Here is a 20,934-nt window from a genome sequence, read left to right on the forward strand (position 1 = left end):
ACATGGGCTCTACTACCACTTCCCTTGAAAACATGAAGAACTCATGATAGGAAGTCATGGGAGAGCCATTATGGCCAAAATACTCAAAATTAGAACATCACACAACCTAGTTTTAAAATATTTAAAAAATCTACTCAAATGCATATTTACAACCTAACAAACTAAAGATAAAAACACTATACAAAAAAGAGGAACATAAATAAAAAATCAAATTCTTCTATTCAATCCATTTGTCTATACATGAACATCAAAATGCAAAACTATCTCAAAAGAATGTGCATTAACTTACTGAGGCTTTCTTATTACAATTCCCAACCATTGGAATGTGTTTTGATGGTGTATATATAGCCTTCCAAGGAGGTTGTAGGTGGTTGGCATAACCAAAAAGTTCAAACTTGTGCATTGCAACTTTTTCTCAAAAAATTGTCAAGCAATTTTTGCAAAAAGTTGCATATCTTGACAATTTTTTGATTTTATGAGCAACTTTACTTCTCCTCCTAGTGGGAGTCCTTGAATCATCTAGAATGAGTCAAGAATGTTGTTAAAAACATGATTGTGACATTACAAACCCAATATATATGTTCTTGAGCTATGGTGCCCATTTGATAACTTTCATAGGAAGGTGCACAACTTGACATCTTTTACCTATTTCCACTTCCTAACTCCTCCATGACATCTTATGACTCCTTATCCAGGTACAAACTAGAAAATGAACTTGAAAACTCACCATAGACACACACTTCTCAAGGTCTTAGAACTATGCCTTTGTAAGACACAAACCAAAACATAGAAATAGTCCACACACCTTTCCCAACAACTCCTAGCTTATTCACCATCTTGATTTGGCTAGAGCCAGTACACACCCACCATCTGAAACAAAAAAAATAAAATCTTTATGTGTGTGTCTATGTATGGATGTATGTATGTATGTACACACACAAAGAGATTTTTTTAAAGGTGGTTATTACATCTTAGCACAATAGAAAAATTAATCTAATTGCATACATATTCTAGAATCCAAATAAGAAAATGATAAAACTCACTCAACCCTTGCTAAGTGACTTACCATAAAATCCTACATAAAATTAATGCAAACTAGGAAAAATGGGCAAAGTTTGCAAGAATTTTACAAAAACGTATCATAGAAAATATTTTTAGAAAGAATCAAGCCATAACCTAGTTAAATGGGTCTAGTTCTTGATTAGCTAGGTTGATTAAAACTTCCTATAGAAATATCATCAAAGTAGAAAGAATAAAATGACTAATCAGTTGCTCCTAGCCAACAGGATCAAATACAATTGATTGTGGTGATAAAATTGCATATATAGATGTGTATATATGTATGTGGAAATGTGGCCTATGCTAACACACACACTTCAACACGGTCTTTGTATGCAGATTCATCCTGGAATGAACATTGGATTGTTCATCCAAGATTTTCCCTACAAAGCGACCTGTTGCCTTCTATCTAAAGGGATTTTGCCTATTAATATCCTCAAAATCAAGGTGTAGGCAACCAGACCCTCTAAGAATGAAGGATTTAAAGAAATGTAGCTAATCTATATGATTGTGCAGATTAATCTAGAATGAGAAATGCATGGTTAATGTAAGAGCATGTAAAAGAAAGCTATGCTAAAATGTATGCATATTATGCTAAATGAGATTAAACTAGAAAATGAATATCTTATGAAAGTAAGGAGCTCAAATGAATGCACAATCCAGCAAAAATTTGATGCAAATTCTCATTCAACCTCCCTCAAAATGAAGAGATAAGGGTCTCTTAAATAGACTTTCCTGGAATCCATCAACGGTTGAGATCAATTTCAATCAATGGTTAGGATCAAAGGTGAAGTTCAGTCATAAACGGAGATTCCCAAATTAAAGGGAGTTAACAGATTTAACTTGAGTAAAATAAGGAGTTAACTAATTCAATTTGAGTAGAAAAAGGAGTTAACTGATTTAATTCCTTTTTGATCAATAGTGAACTAGAAATTTCCCTTTTTTGAACTGAAGAGAGAATTTGTTGAGATATTTAATTTAATAAAATGAGATATTCTTTCATAATTACATTTTCTATTTAATTAAATAATCTTTTAATTAATTAGAGACACTTTTCTTATTTAATTAAATAACTTCATTTAATTAATTAGGAATGGCTTCCCATTTAATTAAATAACTTTGTTTAATTAATTAGAAGTAAGTTCTCCATTTAATTAAATAATTTCATATAATTAATTAAAATAGGCACATTATTAAATTAAATAAATTTAATTCCATAGTACATTAGCCTTAGGATATAATTTAATTTAATTAAAGTATAAATACTTAGTAATTAAATTAAATATTAATCAATAGGTTTAATGTGACTAATATGAGTAAATACTACAAGAATTAAATAAGAAATATGATGAATGCAGATTAGGGTTTTCTGCATTTGACAATTAAGTCAAGTAGCGAATAGTAGAATGAGAATTGCCTATTAGAATAGGACTTACAATTATTAGAAATGGACCAGAATTGGTATAATGGCAATGAGCCAATTTTAGGGTATTACATTTTGCCCCTCTTTGAATGAATGTGCGAGCAGCATGTTCAATTCAAAGATAATCAGAAAGCATGATGTGAACATGAGATTGGTTCCAAAGTTGATTACACACAGATCAATTGATAAGCTTTTAAGGACTATCTCTAGAACAGAGCTTAATCCCAAGGAATCCAAGTAGAGCACTTAGATACCTAAGATCGATAGCATTTAAAAGACTACCTCCAGAATGAAGTGTAATCTTTAAGGATCTAGACAAAACGTCTAGATACCTAAAATTGATAAGCATTTAGAAGATTATCTCCAAAACAAATTTTAATCTTCAAGGATCCAGATAGAACACCTAGATACCTAAGATTGATAAGCATTTAGAAGATTATCTCTAGAACAGAGTTTAATCTTCAAGGATCTAGATAGAACACCTAGATACCTAAGATTGATAAAAGATAACAAGGTCTAATCATGAGTCGTAGAATCATCCCTAGAACGAGGCTTGATCCTCAGGAGTTGGGGTTTAGACTATCCCAATACTTGTCCATCAAAATTTGAGAAGAGTTGTTATAAGGTTGATCAATTGATGAAAAGATAAGATAGATGGCAAAGATGCCAGATAGAAGGGAACAAGATGCCTTGAGCGATGAGATGCCCTAAGTGATGCAGACATGAGATGGGAACCAGATGCCCCAAGCAATAAGTATTCAATGATGTAATCATCCTACCCCCTCAAGAGAAAAATCGAAAGATGACACACCAGAAGTATGAGTTGAAGCAATATATCATGAGATATAGAAGAAATTTGAGATTCAACAGAATATAGAAGAGACCAGAACGATCGATAGAAGATTTTGGGTTGATTTGAAATGATTGTAAAGTTGGAAAGACCAAGTTTGACCAAAATTTGACTAGATTTAGCCATAGTTGACTTGAGTTGACTATTTTCAAAATGAATTTTGAAAGTATGGAGAATGAAAAGTTGAAAGGATTCCAAGAATCACAAAGTATCAGAAAGATTTGGGCTACACAAGCATTCGATCGTGTTGGTCCCTAAAATTTTAAAATGTATTTTTGAGGCTCTTAGGTGTGTTAGATTTCAAATTTGGTCCTAAAAATGGATCTAGAATGGTCCAATTAGCTAGGGGTGTGATTTGGGCGCCAGAAATGTATGCGTGAAAATGCGGCCTATGCTAACGCACACACTTCAACATGGTCTTTGTATGTGGATTCATCCTAGAATGAACATTGGATTGTTCATCCAAGATTTTCCCTGCAAAGCGACCTGTTGCCTTCTATCTAAAGGGATTTTGTTTGTTAATATCCTCAAAATCAAGGTGCAGGAAACCAAACCCTCTAAGAATGAAGGATTTAAAGAAATGCAACTAATCTATATGATTGTGCAAATTAATCTAGAATGAGAAATGCATGGTTAATCTAAGAACATGTAAAAGAAAGCTATGCTAAAATGTATGCATATTATGCTAAATGAGATTAAACTAGAAAATGAATATCTTATGAAAGTAAGGAGCTCAAATGAATGCACAATCCAGCAGCGATTCGATGCAAATTCTCATTCAACCTCCCTCAAAATGAAGAGATGAGGGTCTCTTAAATAGACTTTCCTAGAATCTATCAACGGTTGAGATTGATTTCAATCAATGGTCAGGATTAAAGGTGAAGTTCAGTCATAAAGGGAGATTTCCAAATTAAAGGGAGTTAACAGATTTAATTTGAGTAAAATAAGGAGTTAACTGATTCAATTTGAGTAGAAAAAGGAGTTAACTGATTTAATTCCTTTTTGATCAATAGTGAACTGAAAATTTCCCTTTTTTCAATTGAAGAGAGAATTTGTTGAGATATTTAATTTAATAAAATGAGATATGCTTTCATAATTACCTTTTTTATTTAATTAAATAATCTTTTAATTAATTAGAGACACTTTTCTTATTTAATTAAATAACTTAATTTAATTAATTAAGAATGGCTTCCCATTTAATTAAATAACTTTGTTTAATTAATTAGAAGTAAGTTCTCCATTTAATTAAATAATTTCGTATAATTAATTAAAATAGGCATATTATTAAATTAAATAAATTTAATTCCATAGTACATTAGCCTTAGGATATAATTTAATTTAATTAAAGTATAAATACTTAGTAATTAAATAAAATATTAATCAATAGGTTTAATGTGACTAATATGAGTAAATACTACAAGAATTAAATAAGAAATATGATGAATGCAGATTAGGGTTTTCTGCATCTAACAATTAAGTCAAGTAGCGAATAGCAGAATGAGAATTACCTATTAGAATAGGACTTAAACATTATTAGAAATAGACTAGAATTGGTATAATGACAATGAGCCAATTTTAGGGTATTACAATATAAATATATGTATGTATGTATGTATGTATGTATGTATAGAGATAGATCTTTGTAAGGTGGTTATTACTTCTTAGCACAACAACAAAAATGATCCAAATGCATACATATTTCAGAATCAAAATAATAAAATGATAAAAATCACTCAACCCATGCTAAGTGACTTACCTCAAAATCTTGGCTAATAATAATACAGACCAGGAAAAATGGGTAGATTTTGCAATTTACAAAAACATATCATAGTAGATATGTTTAGAAAGAAACAAGCCATAACCTAGTTAAATGAGTCTAGTTGATTAGTTGTGTTGATTACAAATTTTTGTAGAATTGTTATCAAATTAGGTACAATAAAATGAACAACTAGTTGTTCCCAACTAGCATGATCAAATCCAATTTTCCAAGGTGATAAAATTGCATATGTATATGCATGTATGTGTATATGTATTTATGTATCTATGTATATAGATATGTATGTATGTGTATATATATGTATATACATGTATGTATGTATATATATATGTATATATGTATGTATGTGATCACTTTATTTCATTTTCATGCCCTTTTGATCTCTGTATATGTGTGCATGTATGTATGTATATATACACATACATACATACATACATACATAGACACACACATATGTGTGTATATATGTATGTATGTATGTATATATATACACATATATATACATACATACATATACATCAAGATAAGCTTCTCTAATTACCTAAAAGGGGAAATATAAAGAGATACATGTTTAGAAGAAAAAGAAAAGAACATTTACATAGGTACCTCTTCTCCTCTTGAAGAAAATCACAAGGAAAGGGCACAAAGATCACAAGGGCACAACATGGAAATGAAATCACAAAGCAAGGGCACGAAGATCACAAGAGTATGATAATGAAATGTAGAGATCACAAGGGCATGAAAATGAAATGTAGTGATCACAAGGGCAGAACAAAAAGTCCTAGATCTCCACTGATCTCCACCAAGGACATGAAAATGAAATTTAGTGATCTGAAGGGAATGTCAAAAAAATGTAGTGATCACAAGGGCATGACAATGAAATCTTGACCAATGTTCACCCTCGTTCATAGCTCTCCACCCTGTTTCATGCACAACTCTCCACAATCAATCAAAAAAAATGGGGAATGATTTATGTCACAAATTTTTTGTTTTGTTATTTTTATATTCATGTGTTCATTGTAATTGCAATGCAAATATAGGTATTGTAATGACATCAAGGACATTTACAAAAAAATACAAGAAAACCCACAAATTGCCTTGCCATTGTGAATTGTACTCACAATTTGACCCCAAATGTTATAGTGAACTTAAGTGTTTTTAAGAATTTCAATTTGAAGATAGAAAAACCTATGGTTGAGGTTCCTACTATTGAAAGAGAGTTATATGATCTTTTCATTAAGAGTAGAGGGAGAAGAAAGAAAATTTCTAATCAGATGAAGGCTTGCAACAAGTATGATTCATTTGATCCTAGTAGTTGCACTAACAAGAGAAGAGCTGATATAATCCTCCTATTAGTAGTATTACTATTTCTTTTATACCCATGAGTGTTCCACCTACTTCATTTCCTATCTCACAACCTTCATACAATAGTTTTCCTTACACTTATATTAATCCACCTTCTATGCTTTCTAATGTCCCACCTATAGCACCTTATATTCTAGTTATTTTTTACACTCTTCCTAGTGTGTCAAATGTGTCATTGCCATCTATTTCCTCTATTGATTCCACTATAATTAGTATTGCTCAAATTGTTTCTTCCTTGAAAAAATAATTTTCTTGCCTTATTCAATCTAAGTTTAATGTGCCTACATGTGATATGGGTAGTCCTACACAAAAATAAGGTAGACTAGGAAAGATGGGTAGATTTTACAAGAAATTTTACAAAAGCATATCATAGTGTTGAAATTCTTTACAGTAATTGGGGGGGGGGGGGGGGGCTGGTTGTTGTGAATTAGTTATCCAAGGTACAAATTTAAAAATAAAACTTTTCACAACTTAGTGAACCCACATCCATAAAACCTTGTTATGTATGCATCCATTAGATCATACAATACTAAAAATTTGTAGGTTACTATTGTTGACATTAAGGTCAAAGTTTGTTTATTAGTAACTCACACTTAGTCAATTGGTTAAGTTTTTATAGAGACTATCTTGTAGTTTGCAATATTAAATGAGTAATCTAGTTACTACTAGGTAATATATTTGTTACCAAGTTCTACAATTGCTACCAAGTTCTAAAATCTTTATATAGTTCGTGATGAGTGGTATCTATTGAGTTGATCAGTGACAATACTAACTAAGCTTCATAGTTTAACCGATTTGCACAGTATCAACAATGGTCTCCAATATATAAAAAGATTGTAGTATTAGTGATGTGAATCTACTATTGACTGAGCCAAGGTGTGTTAACCAAGTGATTTTGTTTACACCAAGCTTGCAGTGTTAGTGTTAACCGAGCCATGAAGTGTCAACCAAGTGATTCAGTTTATATGCCAAGTTTCATAGTGCTCACTAAGTGACACAAGTATTGACTGAGTTCAAGCTACTTGGAAGTGATTAGTATGAGTCCAACTTCTACATCAACTAAGTGCATGATGATGTCAAGTGTTGACAATGGTTGCTGAGTATTAGAACAATACCAAGTTTTTCTTTAGAACCTAAGTGCCAGTAGTTGGGCCGACTTTGCGATCGTGATGGAAACCTATGTTGTAGCCAACTTTGATGAATTATGATTTTTATTGCTATATATGTAATTTATTATATCATATAAAAATGATTATGAAGTGAATATAAAGAGCATAAGTGTGAATTGAGAAGGCTACTAGTAGTATAAGGGACAACAAAAAAAATTCTATCACAACAAGGTGATCTTTACATTTCAAAGGAATCTTAGCCCAAATTAGAGTTACAAATAAGAAATCAACCAATGGTTCATCTTAACAATTGTATCAATAAAATCCTTTAATTGGGTAGACTTAATAGTCTTTGACAAATCTCTTTACTAAGTGCATACTTAATTGTACTTTTTGTAAATCCTTTCACAAGGTGGACCTAGTAGTCCTTATTTCTCCTCATAGGGCAGATCATCATAAGTGATCAATTGTAAGTCTTAACCAACCAACTTTATACTATAGTATTAAAGCTTGTGGGTATCATCCCAACCCCTATATTACTTTCTATTTGGAAGGTTTTTGGGTCACCATATCTTGTGTCAAGTGTTATGAATGTTTTACTACTTTCATTCTCTCATGCATGCAATTAGATCATAATATGATATGGAGGATTAATTGTTGAATTAAATTAAAGTTTTATAGGTTCTTAATTCAGCCCTCCCCTCTTAGTAACCTTGCCTACATAATATTTCCAACTATTGGTATAAGAGCATCTTTGGTTCTCAGAGAAGAAGTTTAGCAACTTGAGAAAATATTAGAGGTAATGGAGGTATACAAGCTAGATAAGGCTATTGATAATGAAAAGTTGGATCTTGAATTGGCTATTGGGCATCTTAAGAAAGTAAAGGAGAAACTCTTATAGTCATTGAAAAGAAGGAAAGATCTTGCAGTAAAAATGAATGACAATCTCTACGCTAAAGAAAGAATTAGAGATATATGTCCTAAAAGAAACTTAGATGAAGCTAAAGAAGCAATCAAGATCTACTTGAAAAGAATTCCAATCTTCAAGAAGAAGTTAGAAAGCTACTAGTAGTAGTATAAGGGACAACAAAATTTTTTCTATCACAACAAGGTGATCTTTACATTTCAAGGAATCTTAGCCAACAAATTAGAGTTGTAGATAAGAGATCAACCACTGGTTCATCTTAACAGATGTATCAGTCAAATCCTTTAATCGGTTAGAGTTAATAGTCTTTGACAAATCTCTTTACCAATTGCATACTTAATTGTATTTTTTGTAAATCCTTTCACAAGGTGGACCTAGTAGTCTTTATTTCTCCTAATAGGGTAGATCATCATAAGTGATCAATTGTACATCTTAACCAACCAACTTTATACTATAGTATTAAAGTTTTTGGGTATCATCCCAACCGCTATTTTACTTTCTATTTGGAAGGTTTTTGGGTCACCATATCTTGTGTCAAGTGTTATGAATGTTTTACTACTTTCATTCTCTCATACATTCAATTAGATCATAATATGATATGGAGGATTAATTGTTAAATTAAAAATTTTATAGGTTCTTGATTCAGCCCTCCCCTCTTAGTAACCTTGCCTACATACTATTTCCAACAATTGGTATAAGTTTTACTTTCTATTTGGAAGGTTTTTAGGTCACTATATCTTGTGTCAAGTGTTATGAATGTTTTACTACTTTCATTCTCTCATGCATGCAATTATATCATAATATGATATGGAGGATTAATTGTTGAATTAAATTAATGTTTTATAGGTTCTTGATTCAGCCCTCCCCTCTTAGTAACCTTGCCTACATAATATTTCCAACAATTGGTATAAGAGAGTCTTTGGTTCTTAGAGAAGAAGTTTAGCAACTTGAGCAAAGATTAGAGGTAATGGTGGTATACAAGCTAGATAAGGCTATTGATAATGAAAATTTGGATCTTGAATTGGCTATTGGGCATCTGAAGAAAGCAAAGGAGAAACTCTTATAGTCATTGAAAACAAGGAAAAAATTTTCATTATCAATAGCCTTATCTAGCTTATATACCTCCATTACCTCTAATAGTTGCTCATGTTGCTAAAATTCTTCTCTGAGAACCAAAGATGCTCTTATACCAATTGTTTAAAAAATTATGTAGGCAAGGTTACTAAGAGGGGAGGGCTGAATCAAGAACCTATAAAACTACTTCTTCTCTGAGAACCAAACATGCTCTTATACCAATTGTTGGAAATATTATGTAGGCAAGGTTACTAAGAGGGGAGGGCTGAATCAAGACCAATTGTTGGAAATATTATGTAGGCAAGGTTACTAAGAGGGGAGGGTTGAATCAAGAACCTTGATTCAACCCTCCCCTCTTAGTAACCTTGCCTACATGGTTCTTGATTCAACCCTCCCCTCTTAGTAACCTTGCCTACATAATATTTCCAACAATTGGTATAAGAGCATCTTTGGTTCTCAGAAGAGAATTTTAGCAACTTGAGCAAAGATTAGAGGTAATGGAGGTATACAAGCTAGATAAGGCTATTGATAATGAAAAGTTGGATCTTGAATTGGCTATTGGCATCTGAAGAAAGCAAAGGAGAAACTCTTATAGTCATTGAAAAGAGTGAAAGATCTTGCAGTACAAATGAATGATCTTTCCTTCTTTTCAATGACTATAAGAGTTTCTCCTTTTCCATAAGCATGAATTGAGAAGGCTACTAGTAGTATAAGGGACAATAAAAAAATTTCTACAACAACAAGGTAATCTTTACATTTCAAAGGAATCTTAGCCAACAAATTAGATTTTCAGATAAGAGATCAGCCACTGGTTCATCTTAACAAGTGTATCAGTCAAATCCTTTAATCAAGAAGACTTAACAACCTTTGAAAGTTCTCTTTACCAAGTGCATACTTAGTTGTATTTTTTGTAAATCCTTTCACAAGGTGGAATTAGTAGTCCTTATTTCTCCTAATAGGGAAAATCATCATAAATGATCAATTGTAAGTCTTAACCAACCAACTTTATACTATAGTATTAAAGCTTGTGGGTATCATCCCAACCCCTATTTTACTTTGTACTTGGAAGGTTTTTGGCTCACCATATCTTGTGTCAAGTGTTATGAATGTTTTACTACTTTCATTCTCTCATGCATGCAATTAGATCATAATATGATATGGAGGATTAATTGTTGAATAAAATTAAAGTTTTACAAGTTCTTGATTCAACCCTCCCCTCTTAGTAACCTTGCCTACATAATATTTCCAACAATTTGTATAAGCACATCTTTGGTTCTCAGAGAAGAAGTTTAGCAACTTGAGCAAAGATTAGAGGTAATGGAGCTATACAATCTAGATAAGGCTATTGATAATGAAAAGTTGGATCTTGAATTGGCTATTGGGCATCTTAATAAAGCAAAGGAGAAACTCTTATAGTCATTGAAAAGAAGGGAAGATCTTGCAGTACAAATGAATGACAAACTCTACACTAAAGAAATAATTGGAGATATATGTCTTGAAAGAAACTTAGATGAAGCTAAAGAAGCAATCAAGATCTACTTGAAAAGAATTCCAATCTTCAAGAAGAAGTTAGAAAGCTAAAAGGAAAACAAGAAATCATGTCAGTAAGATTATGTGAAGTCATGGAAGAAAAAGAAGAGATAGAAGAAAATAACAATGAAATTCAACATCTATCTTCAGCAAGCAAACTTCATTGATCAACTCACTAATGCAAATAAAGAACTTGTGAATCTAAGATTAGAGAATGAAAGATTAAAAAATGATCTAATGCTAAAAAGTAAATTAGTGAGAGGATGATGAAATCTCAAGAAAGCATGAATCAATTGAATGAGCAAAATCAATATAGAAAGAAAGGCAAAGTAGGAATAGGATAGACAAAAGAAGGTGAATCATCAAAACAAGGAGCTTAAAATAATAAAAGGCCTACTTGCAATCATTGTGGTAATTTAGGTCATACATCAAACAAATGTTGGAGAAATGGTAAATAAAAATTCAATGGAAAGTGTTACAGCTACAATAAACATGGACATAGAACAAGTGAATGCAAGGAGAAACCTAAGTTTGAAGGTAAATGTCACAATTGCAAGAAGCAAGGACATAGATCTTCTAAATGAAAAGCTAAGTTATTGAATCCAACAGAACAAATTGTAAAAGCAATATTTGGATGGGACTAGAACACATGGTATAGATTCCACTATTGTGGAGAATTTGGGCACATTGGAGAAAATTGTGTGAAACATCACATGAGGAAAAGAGACACCAATAGAAGACATTTCATTTGTACAGAACTTGGACATATTTCCAAGAACTGTATGAATGTTAGAAGAATTGAAGATGAAAAGAAAGCCAAAGTTGACAATATGAGAAAGTAGATAAAACAATAAGGTACCATAGCCTCTTGAGAATGTAAGTCTGAGTCATGAAGTAGATGTCACTCAAGAGTTGGGTGACATAATAATCTCGACTTGAATTCCCATAGGAATAACTAGAACTAAGACTCTGAAGCAGAAATCTCACATCAGTTCCAACTAGCTAGAGGAACAAATTCATATCAGTATTTAAGATGCACTAGGATCACCGAGTGGTTACAAAATTTTAGACCTTACCAAGCTAGGCTAGGTTGCAAGACCCTACCGAGCAAGGTTGGGTTACACTAAATTATTGTGTGTGGACACCGAGTTGTTGAAGACACTACTAAGTAATGCCAAGACTATTGAGCTATGAACATCTACTAAGTATTAAAGGATAAACCAAGTGGAATATAGTCTATCACTGAGAAAGTGGTTGTACCAAAGCATTTATGGTGATTGAAAAGTGAAATTTGTTAAAAAGAAGAAAATTGAATCCATTTTTCACCTTGAATTTTTAAGAGCTATTTGCTAAGAGCAATTTTTGTACTTCCAAGTGATCTTTGTGTTTGTGGTTGGAAGAATTCTCAATTTTTTTTTGAAACCCTTCAAGACCCTACCAAGCATGGTTTTCTTCTAGAAGAAAAGTGAATAAAGGATTAGAAATGTTGATTCAAGAAGTAGAATACGAGCTTCCAACATTCAAGATTAGTCTAGTAATTGTCAAATCACTAGACCTAGTAGGTGCACAATCCAAAATTCCTTCCTAGGTATTACTCATGCACAATATATGCTTGTATTATCACTATTCTATTCAAGAGCTAGGAACACATGAAATACATGAGGCATTAAAAGAGTTAAGTGTGAATGAAGCTCTAAAACCCAAACATTGACACTTGGAAGAAAAGGGCTTAACACATATTTCACATATGCTAAGAGATTTTTAGGAAAAATGGATAAGGTTCATATTGAGTTGAGTTCACAATGGGAAACTATGGTTGGATCAGCCCATTTTGATCACAAGGAAAATGATTCATTGAATCACTAGTCTTCCAATGTTAAGAAAAGTAAAGGTGACCAAAACCCTAGTTTAGGCTAAATTGGTGAAGAAAATGCTTGCTGAGTGGGATGGTAGAGGAATGAAGATAAGTAAAATCATAGACACAGAATTGAAGTTTGGAATTCGTGTAATTTCCCACAAAATCTATAGCTCCAGTCATCTCAATAGTGCATCATGTGAAGTAGTTGATTTAGTTCTAAAAGTTATGAAGAATAACATGTCATTTGACCTTGTCAAGTTATTATTGAGTCAATTCAATAAGAACATGGAAAGAATAAGAGGTTCCAAGAAAAATCCATGTAAGTTTGGTTCACTCAAAACTTGTTTATTTTTCTTTGTACACAAGTTTTTCCCTTCTAAAGGTATACTTGTATGGAGAAAAGATGTACCTATTATATATTAGATTAATGAATACATAGTAGAGATGGGTGAAAATTTTGACAATATAATGGATAATTACTTTGATAAATTTAAAGAGAAGATGAATAATAGATATAGGATACCAAAGAAACTTATAGAAGACTACAAAGATTATATATGTTTCATGGTAGATTGTGATAGAGTGTACACTTAGGAAATTAGACTGAGGGTAGAAAATGTTAAGCCTCTTGAATATGAGGTTAACATAGATGATACAAAAGATATCATTGGGGCTATTCTGAATGAGCCTATGGATTCTAAGGAACCATATTTTGGAATTTATGAAGAAGCAAAGGTGAGGATAGAGCTTGAAATTAAGATTCCTCAAGAAGTTAACAAAGGAAGAAAGAGGATAGAAAAACTAAGCAAAGAAAGTTATACTCTCTTACTAACAGAGGGTAAAGGAGATTATGTGGAAAAAGATGAAGAAGAGGATGCCGTAGAAGAAACCAAATCTAAGGAAGAGGAGCCTATAAAAAATAAAGGTAAGGTTATTATAACTAGACCTACCATGCCATCCACTATAGAAGAACATCAAAATCTAGGAAGAAATTGAAGTTAGGTGAGGAGGAATCTGATAAAATTATTTTCAAGAAGCCTCCACCTACACTTCAAGAAAAGTTGAAGGAAATGGAAGAAGGAGCTAAAATGGAAAACTTTAAATCTCTCAAATATGAAACTAGGAATGTAGATGTGAAAAAGTAGATTGAGGACATGATGATGTAAAAATTGGGTAAGTGGAAGTACTCACATGATCATCTCACTCAAAAAATTCCAAAGAAGCTTTTGCAAGAAATCACACCTAGATGGGAGAATGCAAACAAGACTCCAAAAGACATATTTGAATAGACTTTGAGGAAACTTATGCCAATTATTAGTGAAAAAGAGGTGAAAGAATATTTGAAGACAAATGAAGAAAAGTTCACTCTCAAGTTCAACACATATCTTGTGCTAATGGAAGACGTAGAATCTATGGTAAAATCTACCACTACCACATGGAAGAACATTTACAACCCACATCAACCAAGTGACTTCATTATTTAGTATAGTGAAAAAGATGATGAAGATGACAAGGAAGATGATGAAAATGATGAAGAAGAAGATATGGAAATAGAAGATGTAAATCTGGATGATAAGGAGGAAGGACATGAAGCTACAGAGGAAAATCTCCCTGAGATTTAGAGTATTTAGGAAACTGATCTAGAAAAGATTGCAACAATAATGATTGTCTCATTTCCTCACTCTCTAAGAAAATTTTTAATGCCATCAAGCTCTAAGAAATCTTTTGTTGAGTTGGTTGTAGCAACCACTACATTGCCAAGAACCCAACCAATCCATGCACCCATTCAACTGAGTACTACATTGTCTTAAGTGATCAACACTTCATCTACCAAGCAACAAGTGTTGGAAATTTTATGATAGGCCAAGTTACTGAGAGGGGAGGGGTGAATTAGTAACAAATAAAACTTAGTCCTTAATTAGCAATTAATCCTTCATGTATATTATGATCTAATTGCATGCATGAGAAACTTAAAACACTAAAGCATACATAACACTTTTAACACACAATTTGCTGACCTAGAAACCTTCCAAATAGAAAGTAAAACTAGGGTGAGGATAATAGAAAAATTCTTTAGTACTACAATATAAAGTTGGCTTGTTAAGGATTACAATGATCACTTCGAATGATATGCCTTGTTAGGAGAAATAAGGATTGCTAGGTCCACCTTACAAACTGATTTACAAACATACAATGAAGTATAAACTCTTTAAAGAGATTTACACAAAATTATTACATCTACCTTGTCAAGGGATTTGACTAATCTTCCTATTAGTATGAAATAGTAGCTGATCTCTGATCTACAACTTGGTTTGCTAAATGAGAATCCTCTAAGTATAGAAATCACCTTGCTATGATAGATAAATATTTGCTACTCCTTATACTATTGTAGCCTTTGTAATTTTATCTTATCTCTTATTTTCTTGTTACATTACATCATATTGAATGTGATACATTACATTACATATATACCAATCTAGTTTACAAATTAAAAATCATCCACAATACAAGTTTATACAAAATACACAAAGTTGGCCCAAATGAAGAAATTCAAGTTCTGAAGACTAGCTTGGTGAAGTTCTAATAATTGACATCTACTGTCAATGCTTGGCATCTTCATGCACTCAGTAACATAGAAGCTCAGTCCATACTAATTACTTCCAAGTAGTCTTGAACTTGGTCTACACTGGTGACTTAGTGGATACTATGAAAATTGGCATATAAACTGAATCATTTGATTCATACTACATAGCTTGGTCATTGTTATCACTATAAGCTTAGTATAAATTGAGTCATTTGGTTAACACTGAGTAGCTTGGTTAACACTAGATTAACATCACATCAACTGTGAACTCGGTAAGCACTGCACAACTCAGTTTGTACTAATAAATCTAGCATACATTGTGATGCTTGGTTTACACTACTAATTAATAACTTTGTAGTAACTACTCAGGGTAAACTAAATATTGTCCAATGGACTTGGTAGCAATTGTAGAACTCATCATCATTTGAAATGCTTGGTTAACACTATCAACTATACAATATGCTCGATAGATACTTACAATTTGAATAAGTGTATGTCATTAATAACAAACATGACTAAAATGTCAAAAATCTCCCCCTTTGGCATTAGGGACAAAAACACTTATCAATCAAAATTGAATTCAAAAATGTTCATGAACACCTTTATCCATCACCTTGTGTCTCCAACTTGGTGGAGTATACTATTTTTGAAATTTTTCAAAATTGGTTTTGTAAGAGATGTATTTTTATACATGAATAATATAGTAATGCTCCCCCATACATAATATATACTATACTTTACATTTTTTTGAACATTTTGTCCTTTTTCACAATACATTTATATAATCTACTCCCCCTTATACAATATACATTTTTTCTACAATCTTTAGTCTTCTCCCCCTTTTCTGACATTAATGCCAAAGATTTATGCTATATATATTATATAGTAATGCCAAATTGTGACAAGAAATTTGAATTTACCTTCAAGATAAGCACCAAAGTCTTGTCCCAATTTTCTTGTAGCACCTTGCATGTGTGCAATGCAATCTGCACTTCTGTTGATAGTTCTACCATATGGTCTACAATGGAGAATTTGTTGTCATGAATGAGCATTTTTGCATGTACAATGTGTTTTTGCAATGCATCCATGTTTAGGAGAATCATATTCTATATATATATCAATGTAGCTCTTATTCTTGTTTCTTCTCTAAACAATTCTACCTGTATATTAGTCAAGAATCTAATCTTGGTGTAATGGGTAGAGCTATAGATGGGGTCAAGTTGTAACTATTGTACACTTTTCTTTAGATCCTCATCAATCTTTAATATTTTATATTTTATTTCCTAGAGAAAATTGATAAATCACAGAGTTTACCGAATAGTAAAGATACATTGTTGCAAGATGTCTCCAATGAGCCTAGAATAGGAGATAATTCTACATGGTAGATAGCAATTTACTAAGCAATAAGTTCTAAAAATTTATTCTCAAATTTCTTCTCAGCTCTTTGCAACAATTTGTCTTGATCATTCAAATCATTATTGAACTTTTGGACTACCTCTACTAATTGGTTCAAAATTGGTTGAGAAGTATCAACCTCTATGCTTAGAACCTTTGCTAGTATATTCTTAGCATCCTCAATTATCTAGAATTCCTTATTCCTTTCTTCTCTAAGCCTCTATTGCATGTCTTTCTTTTGAAGAATTTCTCCAAAAATATGCATTTGATTAGGCTTAGTCTCAACTATCTTTGCACTTATTAATTGCATGCTAGGAGTGGAAACAATTGTAGAAGTAGTAGGACTCATTGAAAATGTAGATAATGCACTTATTGCCAAAATATTAATAGTAGAAATACTTGGAGTTGAAAAAACTAATGTAGAGGAAAGTGATGGCTACTTGGTAGATAAAGTTCTTTTCACTTCTATCAATGTGGTGCTAAGCTGGATGGGTGTAGAAATTGATCAAGTGCTTGTCCCAACTATGTTTGTCACAATCCATCCTACTAAAGCTTTCTTGGGGCTTGATTTTTTCAGTACTTTTCTTAGAGAATGAGTAAGTGAGGCTATGAATGCTGCTGCAATTTTAACTAGGTCAGTCTCCTTAGTATGTTGTGCATCTTCTTTGGTAGCTTCCTGCCCCTATTCCTCTTCATCATCATCTACATTATCAAAATGTGCTACTTCTTCAACATCAATTTCTTCATCCTATTTCGGTTCATCATCTTTGTTAGTAACACTAACTACAAAATGACTTTGCTTGTGAAGAAGATAAACATTCTTCTATGTGTTTGTAACATTCTTAATTACATGCTCAATGTCTTTCAATAGTACAAGAAAAGTGTTGAAACTCAAAGTAAGCTTTTCTTCTTCTTTTTTAGAGATTCCTTTATCTCCTTGTCATCTAAATTTGGCATGAGTTGCCTCAGGGTTCGCTCATATATGTCTTTTGTAGTCTTCATGACATTCTCCACTCTTGGCTTGACCTTCTCCATTAGACCATTCAAAATCTGTCAAGCAAGCTAGTCTAGGGAGTATTTCCACTTACCCATTTTAGTTATTAACATATCTTCTATTTTCTTTTTCTCTTCTATAGTCCTAGCTCATATTTCAATGCCTTGAAATTTGCTATACCAAATCTTGATTCTAATTCTTTCATCCTTTCTTCAAAAGTAGGTGGAAGCCTCTTGAAGATTACATCTCCTCCTTCTTTATCTACTTTCTTCTTAAATGATCCTCTTGTAAACACAATAGTAGATGTTTTGGCATGATTGGTAATAATTACCTTACCTTTCTTCTTTAGTGTCTATTCATCTTTTGATCTCTCTTCATCTTTTTCTTCTTCATCTTCTTCTTTTCCTTTAGTCAATAGAAATTCTCTTTTTTCCTTTGTTGACTACCCGAGGGAGTTTGATTTCTAATTCTATTCTAGCCTTTGCTTCATCATAAGTGCCAAAGTATGTAGTTCTAGGGTCAACATTCTCATTAATCAATGCCTCAATAATGTCCTTGGATTCATCTATGTTTACCTTATAACCTAGAGGTTTTACCCATACTATCTTGGGTCTAACTGCCTAAATGTGTACTTTGTCACTATCAACCATGAAAAAAATATCATTTTTGTAGTCTTCAACTAGTATTTTAGGAATCCTAAATCTGTTATTCATCTTTTCTTTGAATGCATCAAAGTAGTTATCCATAATACTTGCATAGTTTTATCCCATTTCAACAATATACTCATTAATATGATAAAGAATATGTATATTGTTCCTCCAAACTACTGTACCTTTAGATGGGAAGAAATTTTGAACATAGAAAAATAGACAAGTCAAAAGTGAACTAAACTCACATGGATTATTCTTAGAACTTCTTATAGTTTCCATGTTCTCATTGAACTGGTTGACCATCAACTCAATAAGGTCAAGTGATAGGTTATTCTTGACTACCTTATATGCCAAATCTACTTCTTGACATGATATGCTATTTAATCTACTCAAACTCTATATCTTTTGAGTGATGACATATATCCCAAACTTGAGTTCCATGTTAGTAACATAGCTGATCTTCATTCCCCTTCCATCCCACTTGGAAACAGTTCTCTTCTCTAGTTCAACCTATCTTAGGGTTTTAGTCATTTTCACTTTTCTTAACATGGGAAGACTAGTGATCCCATGGATCATCTTCTTGGTTATGAAAATGGGTTGTTCCAACCATAGCTAACCATTGTGCACATGACAGAGAATATATCTTATCCAATTTACTTGGAATTCTTGTGGCATATGCAAAATGTGAGTTAACCCTTTGGTTTCAAGATGTTGGTGCTTAGGTTTCAACACACCATTAACACATAAATCTTTCAACAATTAATCCATCTCTAGTGTTCCAATGTCTTGAATAGTAAATTTGAAATGCAAATGAATATCATTGATTAACAACACCTTTGCTAGAAATTGAGACTAAGCTCCGCTTGGATCTAGGGTTTTCACAATGAAAAGAGTCAACTTGATGTTTGGTGCCCACCATTCCACACCTCAAACTAACATGTCTAAAACTTTCTTTAATTTTTTGTTGGTGGATATAATATTTGCTCGATAGGGTTTTAGAGAATATGAAAAGCCTTCAATACCAATTCACTCAAATTGCTTGAATGCTCTAAAAAATCACTCTACATAGATAGCTCTCAAAAATTTACGATGAGAATGACTTCAATTTCATCCTTTTTCATCAATTTTTCCATAAATGCCTAGTATGATTGTTCGCTTAAATGACAAACTGTCATCCACTTAACTTGCATTGAATGTTGAATAACCACATAGAGATTAGTTACTCCTCACTTTGCTCGACAGGGTCTACAACCCAACCTCACTAGGTAAGATAGTACCCCAACCTCACTTGATAATGACTGGCATCTTTTACTTAGTGATCCCTTTTCATCTTGAATGCTGATTTGGATCATTCTACCTACTAACTAGAACTGATGTGAGATCTTTTCTTTAGAATCCTAGTTCTAGTTCTCCTATGAGAGATCAAGTGGAAATGGTGGAGTCACCCAATTCTTGAGTGGCATCTTCATTAGTGCTTGGACTTGTATTTTCAAAAAATATTGGAATCCATTGCTATTTTCCCTATGTCCATGCTAATTACAATTGTAGCATTTTCCATTGATTTTTTTTCCATTGCTCCAACATTTGTTTGATGTATGACCTATCCTACCATAGTGACTGTAAGTAGGTCTTTGATTCTTTTGAGCTCCTTACTTGGATGATTCACCTTCTTTTGTATATCTAATTCCTAATTTTCCCTTTTCTCTTTAATGACTTTTTTCATTCAACTGATTTATGTTTGCTTGAGATTTCATCATTCTCTCATTTGTTTTCCTTTTAGTGTTTAGATCATTCTGCAATCTTTCATTCTCTGATCTTAGATTTATGATTTCTTCATTTGCATTGGTGAGTTGATCAATGAAGTTTTTCTACTAAATGGATAGGTGTTGAACTTCTTTGTTCTTTCCTTCTATCTCTTCTTTTATCTTGTTTTTCTCTTCTATGACTTCACACAATCTTACTGACTAAATTTCTTGCTCTCTTCTCAATTTTCTTACTTCTTCTTGAAGAGTACTATTCTTTTCAAATAGTTCTTTTATTACTTCATTAGCTTCATCTAAATTTCTTGAGCGGATGTCTTCAATTCTTTCTTCAATGTAGTGTTGATCCTTCACCTAGATTGCAATATATTTTCTTCTTTTTAAAGATTGAGAGAATTTTTCTTTTGCTTTCTTGATTTGTCCAATAGCCTATTCTAAATCTAGCTTCTCATTGTCAATAGCATTGCCAAGTCTAAATACCTCCATATCCTTTCATCTTTGTTCAAGTTGTTAAACTTTTCTTCGAGAAGCACAAAGTTCTAATACCAATTGTTGGAAATATTATGATAGGCTAAGTTACT

The sequence above is a fragment of the Cupressus sempervirens genome, chromosome 5, assembly GCF_028749045.1.
Source record: "Cupressus sempervirens isolate cs-2001-9-10 chromosome 5, ASM2874904v1, whole genome shotgun sequence".
Lineage (NCBI taxonomy): Eukaryota > Viridiplantae > Streptophyta > Pinopsida > Cupressales > Cupressaceae > Cupressus > Cupressus sempervirens.